Source organism: Lepidochelys olivacea (assembly GCF_965140295.1).
Source record: "Lepidochelys olivacea isolate rLepOli2 genome assembly, chromosome: 2".
Classification (NCBI taxonomy): Eukaryota; Metazoa; Chordata; order Testudines; family Cheloniidae; genus Lepidochelys; species Lepidochelys olivacea.
Genome location: NC_140412.1, coordinates 3084841 through 3103367, shown reverse-complemented (window position 1 = coordinate 3103367; position 18527 = coordinate 3084841). Strand labels below are relative to the sequence as shown.

General features: G+C 52.6%; 1 protein-coding gene across 3 annotated transcripts in view; it reads left to right on the top strand.

Annotated features, from left to right (window-relative positions):
* Nucleotides 1–18527, top strand: part of ZFTRAF1 (zinc finger TRAF-type containing 1) — a 49291-nt gene that overhangs the window by 2506 nt on the left and 28258 nt on the right. Inside the window, exon 1 of one of the 3 annotated variants that reach the window (XM_084621812.1) lies at nucleotides 2952–2999. The exons of 1 other annotated variant lie outside the window; for it this stretch is intronic. The gene's annotated coding sequence lies outside the window, so the exon portion shown is untranslated. Of the gene's footprint in view, nucleotides 1–2951; nucleotides 3000–3847; nucleotides 3867–18527 lie in introns of those variants that run through there. One more of the 3 variants, XM_084621813.1, reaches the window with a different exon arrangement.

The window sequence follows — 18527 nt, the reverse complement described above, 5'->3', positions numbered from 1 at the left end:
GCCTCGGTCTACCAGGTACCGCCCCCCCGAACCCCCCCGGGGCCCCCCGATATCCCCTACAATCCCCACGGGCCCCCCCACTGCCGCGCCCCGCACGGTGTGCCTGGACCTGCCCAAGGCCTCGGTCTACCAGGTACCGCCCCCCAGAACCCCCCGGGGCCCCCCATGTCCCCTACAGTCCCCCCGGGCCCCCCCCCACTGCCCCGCCCCGCACAGTGTGCCTGGACCTGCCCAAGGCCTCGGTCTACCAGGTACCGCCCCCCCGAACCCCCCCGGGGCTCCCCCATATCCCTTACAGTCCCCCCGGGACCCCCCACTGCCCCGCCCCTCACGGTGTGCCTGGACCTGCCCAAGGCCTCGGTCTACCAGGTACCGCCCCCCCGAACCCCCCCGGGGCCCCCCATGTCCCCTACAGTCCCCCCGGGCCCCCCCCACTGCCCCGCCCTGCACGGTGTGCCTGGACCTGCCCAAGGCCTCGGTCTACCAGGTACCGCCCCCCCGGGGCCCCCCATGTCCCCTACAATCCCCCCGGCCCCCCCCCACTGCCCCGCCCCGCACGGTGTGCCTGGACCTGCCCAAGGCCTTGGTCTACCAGGTACCGCCCCCCCGAACCCCCCCGGGGCCCCCCGATATCCCCTACAATCCCCCCGGCCCCCCCCCACTGCCGCGCCCCGCACGGTGTGCCTGGACCTGCCCAAGGCCTCGGTCTACCAGGTACCACCCCCCCGGGGCCCCCCCACTGCCCCGCCCCGCACGGTGTGCCTGGACCTGCCCAAGGCCTCGGTCTACCAGGTACCGCCCCCCGGGGCCCCCCATGTCCCCTACAGTCCCCCCGGGCCCCCCCCCCCACTGCCCCGCCCCGCACGGTGTGCCTGGACCTGCCCAAGGCCTCGGTCTACCAGGTACCGCCCCCCCGAACCCCCCCGGGGCCCCCCATGTCCCCTACAGTCCCCCCGGCCCCCCCCCACTGCCCCGCCCCGCACGGTGTGCCTGGACCTGCCCAAGGCCTCGGTCTACCAGGTACCGCCCCCCCGAACCCCCCCGGGGCCCCCCCATATCCCCTACAATCCCCCCGGCCCCCCCCACTGCCCCGCCCCGCACGGTGTGCCTGGACCTGCCCAAGGCCTCGGTCTACCAGGTACCGCCCCCCCGGGGCCCCCATGTCCCCTACAATCCCCCTGGCCCCCCCCCACTGCCCCGCCCCGCATGGTGTGCCTGGACCTGCCCAAGGCCTCGGTCTACCAGGTACCGCCCCCCCCGGGACCCCCCATGTCCCCTACAATCCCCCCGGGCCCCCCCACTGCCCCGCCCCGCACGGTGTGCCTGGACCTGCCCAAGGCCTCGGTCTACCAGGTACCGCCCCACCCGAACCCCCCCCGGGACCCCCCCCACCGCCCTGCCCCGCACGGTGTGCCTGGACCTGCCCAAGGTCTCGGTCTACCAGGTTCCGCCCCCCCGAACCCCCCCGGGGCCCCCCATGTCCCCTACAGTCCCCCGGACCCCTCCCCACTGCCCCGCCCCGCATGGTGTGCCTGGACCTGCCCAAGGCCTCGGTCTACCAGGTACTGCCCCCCCAAACCCCCCCGGGGCCCCCCCACTGCCCCGCCCCGCACGGTGTGCCTGGACCTGCCCAAGGCCTCGGTCTAACAGGTACCGCCCCCCCAAACCCCCCCGGGGCCCCCTGATATCCCCTACAATCCCCCCGGCCCCCGCCCCGCACGGTGTGCCTGGACCTGCCCAAGGCCTCGGTCTACCAGGTACCACCCCCCCGAACTCCCCCGGGGCCCCCCATGTCCCCTACAGTGCCCCCGGCCCCCCCCACTGCCCCGCCCCGCACGGTGTGCCTGGACCTGCCCAAGGCCTCGGTCTACCAGGTACCGCCCCCCCGGGGCCCCCCATATCCCCTACAATCCCCTGGGCCCCGCCCCGCACGGTGTGCCTGGACCTGCCCAAGGCCTCGGTCTACCAGGTACCGCCCCCCCGAACCCCCCCGGGGCCCCCATGTCCCCTACAATCCCCTGGGCCTCCCCCCACTGCCCCGCCTGGCACGGTGTGCCTGGACCTGCCCAAGGCCTCAGTCTACCAGGTACCACCCCCCCAACCCCCCCGGGGCCCCCCCATATCCCCTGCAGTCCCCCCAGCCCCCCCCACTGCCCCACCCCGCATGGTGTGCCTGGATCTGCCCAAGGCCTTGGTCTACCAGGTACTGCCCCCCCTGGGGCCCCCCATAATCCCTACAGTCCCCCGGCCCCCCCCACTGCCCCTCCGCGCACAGTGTGCCTGGACCTGCCCAAGGCCCTGGTCTATCAGGTATTGCCCCACACCCCTCCTTGGGGCCCCCCAACTCCCCCGCCTAGCATGGTGTGCCTGGACCTGCCCAAGGCCTTGGTCTACCAGGTACCGCCCCCCATATCCCCTACAGTCCCCCGGGCCCCCCCCACTGCCCCGCCCTACACGGTGTGCCTGGACCTGCCCATGGCCTCGGTCTACCAGGTACCAGCCCCCAAACCACCCCCGGGAGCCCGCCCCACTGCCCCTCCCCGCACTGTATGCCTGGACCTGCCCAAGGCCTCGGTCTACCAGGTACCAGCCCCCAAACCCCCCCCGGGGGCCCGCCCCACTGCCCCTCCCCGCACTGTATGCCTGGACCTGCCCAAGGCCCCGGTCTACCAGGTATTGCCCCACACCCCCCCTTGGGGTCCCCAACACCCCCTTGGGGCCCCCCAACTCCCCCGCCTAGCATGGTGTGCCTGGACCTGCCCAAGGCCCCGGTCTACCAGGTACAGCCCCCGCATCCCTCCTGGAGCCCTCCGCATCCCTACAGCCCCCCTGGAGCTCCTCCAACTGCCCCGCCCTGCATGGTGTGCCTGGGCCTGCCCAAGGCCTCGGTCTACAGGGTACCGCCCCGCACTCCCACATCCTCCTCCCTCCCCGGGCCCTCCTCAACTCACCCGCCCTGCACAGTGTGCCTGGACCTGCCCAAGGCCTCGGTCTACCAGGTATTGCCCCACACCCCTCCTTGGGGGCCCCCCACACCTCCTTGGGGGCCCCCTATCTCCCCTGCCTAGCATGGTGTGCCTGGACCTGCCCAAGGCCTTGGTCTACCAGGTACAGCCCCCGCATCCCTGGAGCCCCCCAACTGCCCCACCCCGCATGGTGTGCCTGGGCCTGCCCAGGGCCTTGGTCTACTAGGTACCTCCCCCTGGAGCCCCCCACATCCCTCCAGGGCCCCCCCAACTGCCCCACCCCACACGGTGTGCCTGGACCTGCCCAAGGCCTTGGTCTACCAGGTACCCCCCGTGCCCCCAACCCTCCCCGGGGGCCCCCTACAGCCCCCCTGTACCCTTCCCAAGTCCCCTGCCCCGCATGGTGTGTCTGGACCTGCCCAAGGCCTTGGTCTACCAGGTACCTCCCCACCCCCCTGGGGCCCCTTACAGCCCCCCTGGGGCCACCCCAAGTCCCCTGCCCCACACGGTGTACCTGGACCTGCCCAAGGCCTCAGTCTACCGGGTACTGCCCCTGTACCCCCAAATACCCCCTGGAGCCCCCCACATCCCCTACTGCCCCGCACGGTGTGCCTGGACTTGCCCAAGGTCTCGGTCTACCAGGTACTGCCCCCCTGTACCTCCAAACCCCCTGGAGCCCCTCTGGGGCCCCCACATCCCCTACTGCCCCCCTGGGACCTCCCAAACTCCCCCATCCCGCACGGTGTGCCTGGACCTGCCCAAGGCCTCGGTCTGCCAGGTACTGCCCCCTGTACCCCAACACCTCTGTGGGCCCCATGTCCCCTACACTCCCCTAGAACCCCCCAAACTCCCCTGCCCCGCACAGTGTGCCTAGCCCTGCCCAAGGCCTCGGTCTACCAGGTACCGTCCTCCTTTATCCCCCAACACCCCCAGAGCCCCCTTGGAGCCTCCATAGCCTCCTGGGACCCCCCCAAACTCCTCTCCTGCACACGGTGAGCCTGGACCTGCCCAAGGCCTCGGTCCAACAGGTACTGCCCCCTGGGACCCTCCCAATCCCCCACAGTCCCCCTGGAACTCCCCAAACCCCACCCTGCCCTGCACGGTGTGTCTGGACCTGCCCAAGGCCTTGGTCTACCAGGTACATCTCCCCTCCCCCGCACAGTGTCCCTGGACCTGCTCAAGGCCTTGGTCTTGCAGTTATCCCCACCCCCCCGGGGACCCCCATAACTCCCTTGGGACCTCCAGGACCTCCCTGCACAGTATGCCTGGACCTGCGCAAGGCCTTGGTGTACTAGGTACTGTTCCCCAGGGCCTCCCACCCTTATGCTTTGACCTGCTTAAGGCCTTGGTCTATCAATACCATCTTGATTCCCCTGGGATCCCCCATTTGTGGTTTACCAGTACCACCGTCCCACCCCGATTCCCCTGGGATCACCCATAGAATCATAGAATATCAGGGTTGGAAGGGACCCCAGAAGGTCATCTAGTCCAACCCCCTGCTCAAAGCAGGACCAATTCCCGGTTAAATCATCCCACCCATGGTCTACTAGTTCCAGGATCTCCAGGACACTCCTGCTGACATTCCCACACTGCATGGCATGACTGACTTGTCCAAGGCTTCAGTCTAACAGCTACCCGCATCCCCCCCAGGATCCTTTCAGGATTCCCCTGGGAGCTTACCACCTTGCACGGTGTGCCTGGACCTGCCCAAGGCCTGGGTCTACTAGGTACCCCTAGGAACCTCCACCGCACTGATCCCTGAACTCCCCCATACCCTCTGTAACCTCTCTGTATGGTGTGCATGGACCTTCCCAAGGCTGATCTACCTGGTACTGGCCCCCTGGACCTTATCCCGGCTGGGATGAGACCCTCCCTTCCCCTGCATGGTGTGCCTGAGGGACTGCTCAATGCTTCTGTCTACATGGTACCCTCTACCTGTCCTCCCTTCACAGTATTCCTGGATCTGGCTAAGGCTTCATCTACCAAGTACCCTCAGATCTGATCCCCTATTCTCATACCCCTGCACAGCATTGCCTGCACCTGCCCATGATCTTGTTCAACCAGGTACCCACCCTTGGGACCTCAGTCCACTATATACCTTCCTGGGACCTCTTCTCCGTCTCTGCTACCACTGCATGGATCTGCCCATAGCATCTGTTTTCCTGGCTCCTCTCCCAAGCAGGACCTCCCCCGGCATCCTCTGGATGGTGTGCCTGGATCTAGACAAGCCTCAGTCTTCTACAGAACCCCTCTGCCAAGGGCTGACGCCTCCTGTACCCAGAAGACCTTATCTCCACCCCCCTCATGGTGTCTAGCCCTGCCCATGGCCTTGGTCTGCTAGCTTCCATTCTCCAGGGAATGGGACCATCACACTGCAACGCTGCTTCTGGGGAGAGGGGAGCCCCCTATTGCTCTGGGGACTGTGCACTTGAGCCTGCCCAAGGCCTCTGTTTCACACCTGCACTCTGCCTCCGATTCCCCTTACCAAACCCAGCCTCCAGCCCTGTATCCTTGTCCAGCCCTGTTCTGGGTTATCGCTTCCTCTGCCTCTCTGAGGTTTGAGGACTAGGCTCTGCTACTGAGCAAAGTGATTCTCAAAGAGAAGATGAAGTGAGTCATTTCTTCCTCAGTCTGCTGATCACTAAGGGGGCAGGTGTTTTCCCATGGTCGCTCCCGAAGGGCCTTTCCCCAGATAGCATCTGAGATGTGATCCTTGCTTTTTCTAGGTCACCTGGTACCAAAGTCAAGGCAACTTCACTTCACCCTCCTGCAGGGTGTATTCCCTCCCACTCCACGGCTCCTGGTCACCAGCTCCCAAAATACATAACATTCTGGGGAGGAATGGGCTTTGCAGAAGAAAACAGGGATCTAGTTGAACTCCTATTGAATGGAGCAGGCTACAGTGCCTCTCCCTGGGGATTGTCAGCTGGTCAGGGTTTGTTTGCTCCCTCTGGGAGACTTGTGTTCCATGGAGGGAGGGGTACCTTGTTTTAGTCAGGGAAGATCCCACCCTGTTTTGAATCTTAGTGAAATAACTTGATCCCATTGAATGGCTCCAGTGAGTGGTCCCTTAGCCTGAAATAGCGCCAGGCCAGAGAAAGAAGGCAAACTTCTATGGAATAGAAACAGAAATACTCGTAAAAAACCAAAACCCCATCTTACTTCCACCTGAGTGTGCTGGTGGCTGGGATTGGTGGAAAGCAATGATCGCGGGCTCGCTGCCAGCTGCATGTCCCACACAGAGACTCACATCACAGTGAGGGTTTCATTGAAACAGCACAAGTGGAGGTGCCAGAAACTCCAGGGCATTATGGGACCAGTTATGTAAAATATGTGTGGATATGTGTGGTGTTGACAAGACTCAGATCTGCTTTTTATTTTATCACCTCTTCTACAAGCAGACAGTTCTCTCTTCGCTCTGCAAAGCATACACTTCTCCTTGTAATCGTGCTGCAGGAACGTGCGCTAATCTGCAGACGGTTGTAAGTGGCCTCAGTATAGCCAGTGTCCATTTTGTGGGATGCTGACCTTCTAGCGCTTTTGAGGCTTCACGTGTAAGGCAGGGCTACCCATCACTTTCTAGATCTGAGGATGACTGAGAAGTGAAAGAGTTGGATAGCCCTGTCAGTTCATTCAAATCTATCTTTGAGCTGGGATAGTTGATCTTCCTGGGGTATGCTAACCATTCTGGCCTCTTCAGGCAAGCAAGAGGAAAAACAAAATGGACTTCGGCCTAGCCATTCCTCAGTTTACAGTTTCTATGCTGCACAGGCTGGCTGGTTAGAGGAATTTAGACATAGGGTTGCCAATTTTGGATGTATTCCTGGAGATTTCATCACATGACCATCTTTAATTAAAGATTAATCTTTCATTCCTGGAGACTTCAGGACAATCCTGGAGGATTGGCAACCCTGTGCTTTAATTCTCCTTCCCAATCTGGTGTTTGGAAGGTTCATATGACTCGCATTTAATCACAGAGCTGAGCTGTGAAGCAGAGTGTGAGCTGAAAGCCCTGAAATGGTAGGAGTGAGAGACTTGAATTAGCCAAGAGCTTAAATGCAAAGGTCATTGCCTTGGTGATGTTACACTTTGCTGATCAGACCCTAATAATTTCGGCTGCACACTGTTGCTAATGTGAGAGTAGCCTAAGATGGCAGAGCTGTGCTGTCTCAAGGAAGGGAGCTATGTTACTGCGAGGTTTATTTCATGTGCAACTCTGTCATTCATGGTAAGGTTTACAGGCTCAAGGGATCGTGTAAAATGGCTGCTTGCTCTGAGGAAGCAGTGTTCTTAGGAGCAAATCTGTTAGCAGAAATGTATGGGTACGCACTTAAACTGAATCCGAATGACTGGTGATAAACCAATGGCTCTTGCCTTGGTATGTGTGCCTGCAAAAGAACTGGCTTTCTTTTCTGAGCCTTTGTAGGTATTAGGCTTCATTGGGAGAAAAGTGTTGTGGGAATTCGGGTCAGATGCTGATTCTAAAACTAACTGCCACTTTCCCTCCTCTGGGCCCTCTTCCAGTCATGTTTGTCTGGTGCCCTAGAATTTTTTTCCCTAAAAGAAGACGAAATAATTGAGTTTTAACTTCCTTCCCTGCAGAGAATAGGTAAACCAGGACAAGCTGCTGCTGGCTGCCATGCTGTGGGAGCTTTGGCAGCATCGCACAATGGTCCCATTATTGATGAGGGCACTCAAGGTTTTGGATTGCCACAAAATTACTGCTGCTTTTACAGGCTAGCAAAGCAAACATGATTGTGATTTTTGGAAAGGCTGGTGCAAGCCAGTCTGGCGCTTTGGTAGCTGTGGAATTCCCTGGGCAGATTCAATTAGGAGCATTTAAAATGTTTTGGGAGAAACGAAAACAGCCATGAATAGCAAGAGGTCTTCCTGTATCTGTAGAGACCCACAGAGTGAAATCGGTGCTTGCTTGTTAATGTTCTCTTGAGTGGAGCTTATGCGGTTTAGTTGCTGTTGCTTGATTTGCTTGTGCTAGCTTTGTATGTGCTGGCAAAGGCATCTAAATAGTGCCACAAGGAGCATATATGTTTTTTTATTCCTCTTGTATGCCCTCTTCCCTGAGGTGTGTCATACATCTCTCTAGCCGCCTGGCTGAATTTGAGGGAAAGGGTGACTTTGTGGTTGAGACAACGAACTGGGTCTCTGGTGGAGGTGGGAATTGAACCCATAAGCTCTGGATTTACTGTGACAACTTGGGCTAGCCCCTCGCTCTCCATGCCTTGGTTTCCTCATCTCTAAACTAGGAGTCCCTGTGTGATAGTGTTGAGCATACATTTATGAATGCTTGCAAGGAGCTCAGATGATGCAGTGACTTGGTACATGGGGAAAAGTTGGAGCTTTCTGACATGGAATGCCCAGATCTTGTCTAAATGTGGGCTGTATTGCAACTTACCAGGAAGAACAGACTGCAGCTACCCTCAGTTCTGAGACCTGCAGGTAGCTGCTTAGGGATCAAGGTGGTGCATGGTCTGTGATTATAGACTGCTCCTCTATTAAAGGTGAAGGTTATTCTGAATGAGGAAGAAAGGTCTTGTGCTTAAAGCACTGGGCTGGGTCCGGGTCCTGGTCCTGGCAGTACTACCAGCTTTCTGTGTTATCCTGGGGAAGGCACTTATTCTTTGTGCCTCACTTTCTCCACCTGTAAAATGGGGATATCCACCTAGCAGAGTGTTGAGCCCTAATTCATTATTTGTAAAGAACTTTGAGGTCCTGGGTGGAAAGTGTTGTAGATGGGTGTCCTATGCAGTACTGTACAATTCTGTGGGTTCTCTTTGGCCATCCTTCGTTACAGTGTAATAAACTTGAAACCCTTATTAACCAACTAGACTTGGCAAAATGTCCTGCAAAGCAACTTTAGAAAAATCTACTCTCCCGTCCTACCTGGTCCATTCTCTGCTTGCCTGGGCTGACTACCCTTATTTGTTGTAACTGAGGAGCAAGCTAGTCATTTGTAATCCCTGTTCGTGAGGGAGGTGGAGGGGAAGGATAGATATGCTTTGTGCCGAGGCTGCTGTAAGGATTCTTAGTGGGGACCTAATACTAGACGCAGGAAAGCCAGTGCAAACCTTCTCTTGGAGTTGATATGAGGTACACATTAATGTCTGAAGCTTTTTATTTACAGTGTGTCTTTGTTCAGGTGTATAGATGCTGATGAAATCTGATGATGAACAGGAGAATGAATGGAATTCCAGATACCTTGCTCTTCGGTGTTTTTATATATATAATTTTATATATATAAAAAAAAATTAAATAAAAGGTAGTTAGCCCAGGCAAGCAGAGATTGGAACAGGCAGGGTGGGAGAGTAGATTTTTCCAAGGTTGCTTTTTGCAGGACATCACAGGAGAGGTGTCTGGAGAAGGGAGTAGTGCGTCTGCCTTGAAACAAACTAACTGTAAGCAATAATAGTGTTAGCACTGATATGCAGCCACCCCATGTTCTGAGTGCCGCCCATCCCTTTGTGCATGTTGTGGAAGGCTGGGGTTCCTACAGGCAAATGAATGGCCTAGCAGGGTGGATAAGGTGGAGTGCTGCATGCGTTTTTCTTCAGTAATGGTGGCCCTGGGATGGCTGATTTTGTGGTTGAAAGCAGGAAATAGATTATCCTGAGTATTTTAGCTGCTGGTAATTTTTATAGTTCTCAAGGGTTTATCTACATGGGGATGATCAGGAAAGTTAGGATGAATTAACTAAAGGTGTGATGTTAAGTCACTTTAACCCAGGGGTCTCAAACACACAGCCCGCGGTGTTATTTGTTGTGGCCCGTCAAGCTCCCCCCGGAGTTATTTCCTGTGGCTGCCAAGGTGCTTCCCGCACCTCCAGGTGCTTCCCGCTGCCAGACAGCTGTTCGGTGGTGCTTAGCGCTTTCTAGGAGGGAGGAGCGGGGAGCTGTGTGCTCAGGGGAGAAGGGGCAAGGATTTGGGGGAGGGGTTGGAATAGGGGCAGGGAGGGGGCAGAGTTGGGGTGGGGACTTTGGGGAAGGGATTGGAAAGGGTGGAGTGGGGCCGGGGGCAGCGGGAGGGGGAGGAGACGGCTTTTGTACCTTTATACGAAAAGGTGTCAGTGATGCGACCCGCAGGCCAATGTACTAGTCCTCATGTGACCCTCATGGTGATTTGAGTTTGAGATCCCTGCTTTAACCTCTGTATGCATGCTTTCATTCAGGGAATTAAGTTAGAGTGAGCTCAAGTCCTTTTATGTCTGATTGAGAGGTCCACACAGGGGATAATGAGCTTGTACTCCACAGCTTTAGTTAATTCATCTTAACTTTCCTGTGTAGACAAGCCCCAAGCATGCTGATGCTTCATGGTATGAAGAGGAAATGGTCCCTCCCCTGAAGGCCTTACAGTCTAATTCTAGACATGTAACAACAAGCTGTGTAACCGAGTAGGGAGGGACGGGCTGAGGGGAAAAGCAACATCAATAAAATAATGCAGTTACTGTGTAGGGTTTACAGCTTGATGGTTCAGCAAGCTGTTTCCCCATAATTATTGGCTCACTTTGTGAGCATCCCAGGGGAGGTGTCTTAGGGAAGGAGTAATACAGCTGCCTTTAAACAAACTGATTGTATGCGGTTATAGCGTTTAGTGTCTATATGGAGCCATCGCCACGTTCTAACTCTGTTCTTCGCGCTGCCCGTCCCTTGTGCTTAATAGGAATCCCAGCCTTCCTTAAGTATCTAATCCATAAATACACAACAAGCAGGAGTTTCCTTAGCACACTGTCTCCAGTATACACTATAGGGTGCATTTCTAGTGTCTTGGTAATATGTTCTAGTTCTCTCTCCTTTCCCTTGCTGGATCATCTGCTGTTGGTTGGACTTTTTGAGGCCTACAATGAAAATCCCCAATAAGCTGCTGCAGGGCAGCCCGAACAGCTGTAATTGTACATTTGTACTTCTAAGGAATGTCACTTTCAGTGTTCTTAAGAGAATTTAGCTGTTTTGCCCACTCCTTTGGTTCAGTTGCCAACTATCTCTGGCTAGTCAGTTTAACGATATTTTTAATATAGCAAAATAAGCCGTGGAAGCCATTTGCGGTCATGTTCCTTCACCAGACTCTGTAGTTGCACTGGTGCATTGTAAGTCAGCATGGATCACCTGTCCAGCCTCCATGTTCCCCTAATACGCTATAGGCAAACATTAAATAGGGGATCTGTACACTGCAGACTTGAGAGTTTTTAATTAGCACATTAATCTGGGATTGTGGTGTTAAACTGAGATCCTAAAATAAAACATCTAAAATCTTACACAGTTCTAAAGAGCTACGGGTTGAACGAATATGTATTAGTGTGCCCAGATAAAGCCTTAACATTGCTCAAGGGATATATATAAAGGTAATATTTACTGCATAACCAGCATTACCATTAAAAAACCCCAAACTTAAGCATTAACTCTGGAAACAAGTTAACAAAATATTTCTATAAATTACCTTATCTATAAATAAACTTTTGTATAGGTTGTCAACATGAGATGCTTAAGGCTAATGTTAATGTTTGTTCATGATGACCATACATACTCCAGCTTTTGAGATCATTACTAATGTACTTTATATAGTTGGATGCACTCCTCGATGTGATGAGTTTATAAATAGGTATTTGTTCAGTTCGGTCTCTTGAGGATGTCTGTAAGGTAACAGTATCGGTAACTGAATGTACTGTTGAATGCATCCTATGAAGTGAGTTGTAGCTCACGAAAGTTTATGCTCAAATTGGTTAGTCTCTGAGGTGCCACAAGTCCTCCTTTTCTTTTTGCGAATACAGACTAACATGGCTGCTACTCTGAAACCTGTTGAGAGTTGTTTCAGTGACTTTAGTAGAGCATTTCCATGCTTCAGTGCTTTGGTTTTTAACGGGGACTCTCAGATACTGTATAGCCAAACAGTCAAGCAATCGCTTGAACAATCTGAACTAAGTTAGTCTGGGGAGGGATTTCCTAGCTTTTTAAAGAAAAGGGAGGAGCAAAGTAGTTTCTAGCTGAGCTAGTTGCATGTTTAGACAACTGAGTCTGTAAATGTTGGTGTTTAACTGGCTCAGCTGTTAAACTGGTTTGGTTCTGGTTTTATGAACTCTTAATACCTCCATAAGGACCATGGCCACCCTCAGTTTAGTGCATCCCAGGAACTCCGCTCTCCTGACCCCGTGTGGTTTCATGCCTTCCTCAGAGAACTTCACAGGACAATGAGAACTAACAGGGTAGGGAGCCCAACAGCCCCCCTCTAAAGCACTAAGGGCAGCTGTACCTCGATTCAGCAGCTCAGTTGAGTGGGGCTTGAAGGAAATGCTTCCCAGCTGAGTCAGTTTAGTGCATATGTTTAACCCTTTAAATGCTTAGTCCCCTTTGGTGGCTTCTGTAGTAGAAGAATGGTGAGTTAAAATCTAGTTAGACCAGTGCAAACCACTGGATTTTCATAGTTGAAAAACTGAAAACAAGTTAGGAAGATCCGTCCCAGGGTTCCCACAGACACTGACTAGGCTTTCCTGCGCTTACATGGTACACTGGGGTCCTGATCCTCATTGCAGCATCCAGGTGTTACTGAACTACGTGTGCTTAAAATGTAGTCTGAGACTTCTGGATTCCCAAGCCAGAAGGGACCACCATGATCGTCCAGTGTGACTTCTCGTGTAACACAGGCCTGAGCCCTGCCTCCAAATCATTCCTAGAGCAGAGCTGTTAGAAACACAGCCCATCCCAGTTTAAAAATGGTCTGCCTTGGAGAATTCACCACCACCCTTGGGAAATTTTCAGTGGTTAATTACTCTAAAACTGTGCCATCTTTCCAGTCTGAATTTGTCTTCCAGCCATTGAATCGTGTTATACCTTTCTCTGCTGTCTGTCTTACTATACCCAGGAACATGTGCATTTCCTAGATACGCGTTGTGGTTCAGTAAGCTTCTGTAGGGAGCTCTGGCTTTTGACATATTAACCCCTTCCCCCACTGCATTTTTTGCATTTTTTAAGTCTAAAGTAGAAAATATTGGAGAACTTTAAATGTGATCCTTTTCAGCTAAACATCCTGAGTGTAGGAAATACTGACTGGTAAGCAACACTTCTTTTGAGACTAAGGGCTAGGTTTTCAAAGGTGTTAGGCACCTAAAGATGCAGATATGCAGCTATATAGGTGCTCTTGGATTTCAGGCACCCATTTGCCACCAGTGTTTTTCTGATACTGAAGATGACCCTGTGCCTGCATTTAGGAGTTTACAACCTAGAGGTCTGACCCATCAGCATCCAGACCTTGCTGCAGTACAGGTCTTGGATGGCCAGGGCTTTGGAGGTCAGGCCGTAAATTAGGTAAAGAAATGAGACCGTGAGGTAGAAGAGTGGTGGAAAGGAGAGCCATGCACCAGAGAAGAGTGCCCTTCTTGGGGACTGCATGTGTTTTACGTCCTCTGACTGGGCTTCATAACAGGTGTGGATTTATATGAAGGGTACATTTAAAAAGTTTAGACCATCTATCATTAACCTTTTATAAACAGGTTTAGATCATAGTATATTAGAGAATGTTGGACTCTAACAATCTATAACTATATTTAAATATCAATTTATTAAGCCTTTAACTATAAATGTAGTCTGATAATTTCAGAGAGGAAATCAGTGGTGGAAAGACGTTTGGAGGACGAGAGAACGGTGGTGGTGGTTGCAGAAGACAACTGTCTATTCATGATTTCTGTACACTGCAGGGGTCTCTTTGGTACATGGCTTTTTTTAGATGTCGTCTTTAGGGCAAGAGTCTCATGTTTTACAACACTCTCCTTCTGCCCTGTTTGTGCTCTTGATCTACAGAAATAATATTTACAACCTTTCAGGGTTGGGACAATGATTTAAGCAGATATCACCAATCATCATTGTGGGATCAAGCCTTTCCAATCTCCCTTTCTGCTGTAGTGAAAGATTAAACTGCTTCCATAGCACTCATGTGATTGCTGTAGGCGAGAGCTTTAATTCCTCTTGGCTGACCCACTGGCTTGTCTTATTGTTGGCTCACTGGCTGAAACTTTAGAACTGCGTTCTTTACTCCCTGCCTTCATCCTCAGAGCTTACTTAGGAGAGAGCAATTCTTAGCAGGTGAGAGTAAGAGTGAAGGTTAATCTAGGTTGTCCAAACTCACTGCTGATGGCTCTTCTCATGAGGCCGTTTGACAGCTGTGAATATGATGCCTGCTTCTGCTTAAAGTTTGGAGAGCACCTATGGTGAAATGGGTACGCTTCTCCACAGTCTGCAGATGAGCTGGCAAGCTGCAGACCTACTCTTCATTACTCGCTAAGGTGCCACAAGTACTTCTTTTCTTTTTACAGATACAGGCTAACACGGCTGCTACTCTGAAACTCTTCACAGCATGTCTTTCTCTTGTCTCATGGATTCAGTAAGCGACTTGGTCTGTGCAGCTCTGAATATTTCACTGCTGTCACCAGGTGAGACAGCAGGACAAGAGTGAATGTGACTTTAAAGTGCTGCAAAAGGATTTACTCTAAACGGTGGTTACCCAGATACTTTTACAGACCATTCCATAGATGATCCCTTGTGAGTCACTTCTAACCCTTAGCCACCCTCCCAACTGCTGATCCTCAGTGTCCTCTCTTACTGACCATTAGGGAGGACTCTATGGGTTACTAATCCATGGACCACAGTTCGAGAACCACTGCTCTAAGACCTTCTTAGTGGTGTCTTCAGAGGGCTGCTCATGGCCTTGAGACTTCTTGAGTATTTGCCTTCAGGGGTGGTGTGGAGCGGAGGGAATATGGTGCAGCTGTAGCTGTATTGGACTTCACATTTCAGAAGCTTTGGCAGTGGGTGTGTGTGTTACCCGTCAAACCATAAATGCATCTCTCTCCACATCGATCCTTGTGTTGTTCAGGGCCTTTTACCAAACAGAAAATGCACCTGAAGGCCTGGGTGAGGATCAGGTCCCACTTCTGTTAATGAACACTTCCAGACAAGCTGCCGTCCTTGGTAGACAGTAATGAAACTTGGGCTGTAGAGCCTGTTTCAGGGGTTTGTAGATTCCAAGGCCAGAAGGGGGACCATGGTGATCCTCCTGTCTGGTCTCTGGCCTGTATTGCACAGGAGACCTGCCCCCAGATCATGCCTAGAGCAGAGGAGTTAGAACATCCAGTCTTCGAGTCAGGGCTTTTAGAATTCTGTTACCTGGACAATGGCACAACTTTCACAGTGGACGTTTCCACACTTAACCAGGGCCCAGGCACTTCACTCTGTATTTGGACTTCATTGCACAAGGCTGGCTGTTTGTCTCTACACCCTGTCCTGCCCCTGCCTGAGCCTGTAATGTAACCCTCCCTCTGTCATACCACCCATCCTGGCATCCCCCTAGATCTTCCCCCACCATATCCCCAGCCCTCACTTTACGCACAGAACACCCCACCCCTGCATCCCATGCACAGTGTGTGTAGGGGAGGGGGGGTTGAGAGGGCTGTGATTTTTCAGGAGCTGTTAGCTTACCACCCCTCCCCTAGACCCATCTGCCCCATATTCTTCCCATAGCCCCTCCATTGCATCTGCACATTTCTCTGCCCCACGACTCCCCCTGCGTCTGCCCCCATATGCTGGGGATGGCAGTTTTCTTTGGCCTCGGCTCATTGCCCTTCCCTGCAGTTGCTGGTGGAGAGTATTCCCTAGCTGGCCAGTGTCTATTATTTTAGCTCCAAGCCCCAACAGGGGTCCCTGGGGGGTGGAGCTTTGGGTCTGGGGCTGTCTCTGGGCTGCGCCAGGCCATCAAGGTTTAGAAATGGGTCCTGAATTAGAATGACTGTCGTAGTGTACTGATAGAGAATTGAACAACTAGCAGAGATGGGCATTGCCAGGAGCAGCAGGCAGTGCTGTTAAAAGGCAAATGGTCTTAAGGTCACAATGGGAAACTTGCTCATTGTACAATGAACTGTATCAGATCTCTGGGACTGACTCTTCTGCCGAGCCTGATATGCTAATCCTTTTGGCCACAATGTTGCATTAAGATCTCATGTTCAGCTGGTTATTCACCCTGACCCCCAAGTCTCTTTCAGGGTTACTGCTTCCCGGGAAAGTATGGTTTACATTCTTGGTTCCTAGATGTTACTTTACATGTGGCCGTATCAAAATGCATTTTTTTATTTTATTTTTTTTTGCACCCAGCTTACTAAGAGGTCCAGCTCACTCCGTATCTCTCCTCTGTTGTTTACTATTAGCCCATGCTTTGTCATCTGCAAACTACCACTAATGATTTAACTCCAGGTCCCTAAAATGTTAAACAGCATAGGGCCAAGAACTGATCCCCCTGGGACCCTATAGAAACACACCTGCTTGCTGATGCCTTCCTGTTCATGATTACAGCCTGTTGTTAGGCCCCTGAACTCAGATTCCTGATGGAGAGTGATTTTGTATTCTTGTTTCTAAGCAAATGGCGGCAGCACCAAGCAAAATCCTTACAGAAGTCTTAATGTCAATACCCACACCATTCCCTTCATATCCTCATCTGCCTTATGGTTTTGTCAGAAGAATGTTGCTTAGGGGGCCTCTATACACCAAGGGAAGAGGTGATGGGGACTGGGGGAGGATTGAGTTTTGGGATCGCTTTGGGAGGGACCCAGAATCCTGAGATGTCAGCTGAGCCACTTATGCTTGAGGAAGAATCGGGGGGACAAAACACTTCAGCAGGCCTGCAGCTTTTTATTGTACAGCTGGGACTTATCATGGAAGAACTGGGCGCATTCTGATGTATGCTGCCTGTGGTGTTGGTAATAGGACCACAATACCACCTTGCCCCTGTTCTGCTGTGCCTGCAGACTCTATCCCCCCTACATTGGCTGCTCCTGTTTCTTGGGCTGCTCTTAGCTGTCAGGGTAGAAGTGCCTGACTCCTTCACAGAGTATCTGTCTGAGCTGGGCCATGTGGTCAGACTTGATGATGAGAAGCCATCAAAGAAACAAACCTCCACTTCGCAGAATTACAGTGAGCACTAGGGGCAAAACATTGCTGTTACATGGTGTGCTTATCAGGCCATCTGCCTCCAAGGTGCACCTAGAGATCATGGTGCAGTGGGCCTTCAATCAAGTCTTTATTTAATGAAGTGGCGCCCCCCCCACCCCCTTCCCAAGTGTGTGTGAAGGGTAATGGATTCTAAGTAAGCAGGGGAAGTCAGTGCTGAATTGAAATTGCTTTGATCGCTTTCCCTAGGATTGAGGGGATGCGGCTGCGACCAACTCCCCTTGTTTTAAATTGTAGTCCTGCAGCCTGGAAAGTCCATTGCAGGCACAGGGTGGGGGTGATGGCATTCCAGTTTTGGGACCTCTTAAAAATATGAGCTGAAGGAAGAGGAAAATCCTACCGGTTAGTAGCTGTATTGAGTGCTCCAGTCTCAGGCACACAAGAGGAGGGCTACTACTATACAGCAGGATGCAAAGTTTGGAAAACTCCTGGAAAGTCAGGGCTAGTGCAGGCAGGAGGGCCAGGCAGCAATGCGTATGGCGTACGAGGAAGATACCCAGCGAGGATAGACGATGCCAATGGGAGTTCTGTAACAAAATGAGATACTGCTGCTTTGACCCTGAGACTGGCAGGAGCACCGCCTGCCCAATTGCTGCGTATCTGTTAGAGCAGTGGTTCTCAACCTTTTGTTCTGGTGCCTCCTTTCACTCAGCAAGCCTCGGAGTGTGATCCCCTCTTATAAATTAAAAACACTTTTTTATATTTAACACTATTATAAATGCTGGTGGCAAAGCGGGGCTTGGGGTGAAAGCTGACAGCTCGTGACCCCCTGAGAGGTCCTGACCCCTAGTTTGAGAACCCCTGAATTAGGGCAGAGCAAGAGCTATTACCCTTTCTTCTAAAGCATCCTCACAACTGCTTTTGCAGGCACCTTCTGCAAGAGCAGGGGAAAGAAAAGTGTGTCTGGAAGAAGTGCTCTTGCTCTCATGCATGTTAGGTTTTTTTGATATGGGGGCAGGCCTGCGAGCTTGTCTGTGTGTAATAAACTTTCTTGAAAACAAATCTTGTACCCTTTACATATCACAATTACTGTTTACTGCCACTACACCTACACTTCAATCCTCTGTCAACTCCCTTGTACTAGAATATAAAGCCCACATCTGTGAAAAGTACAGCACCTCCATGTACTTTTTCCCATACAAATAATAAAGAATGTTTAATGCTTACAAAAACCCCTTTGCATCTCCCCATGGAATAAACTCCATTAAAGTTATTCATTTCACTGATGGGTGCTCCAGTCCCTCATGAGTTTAAAAGTGTGTTCTAACATGTGCTGTCTGTGCTAACAGCTTCATTGGTTAATGCCAGGCTGGCTGCCTTGATACTGAACTCTTCTGCCGTGCTGCATTCATTAGTTGTGGAACAGCCATGGTGGGTCAGGAGCTCTCTCATCCTGCTTTGTCTCATGCATGCTCGCTCTCTCCATCTGCTGCGTATACATGGGAGTTGCTGTGTGATTGGGGTGGTGTCCCGACGCATCACGCTAACAGCAGACCCATCAATGTACCATGGGAATCGTCCTCTTTGGCCTGCACATGAAAGTTTAGTATCTCTGGTCTGTTAA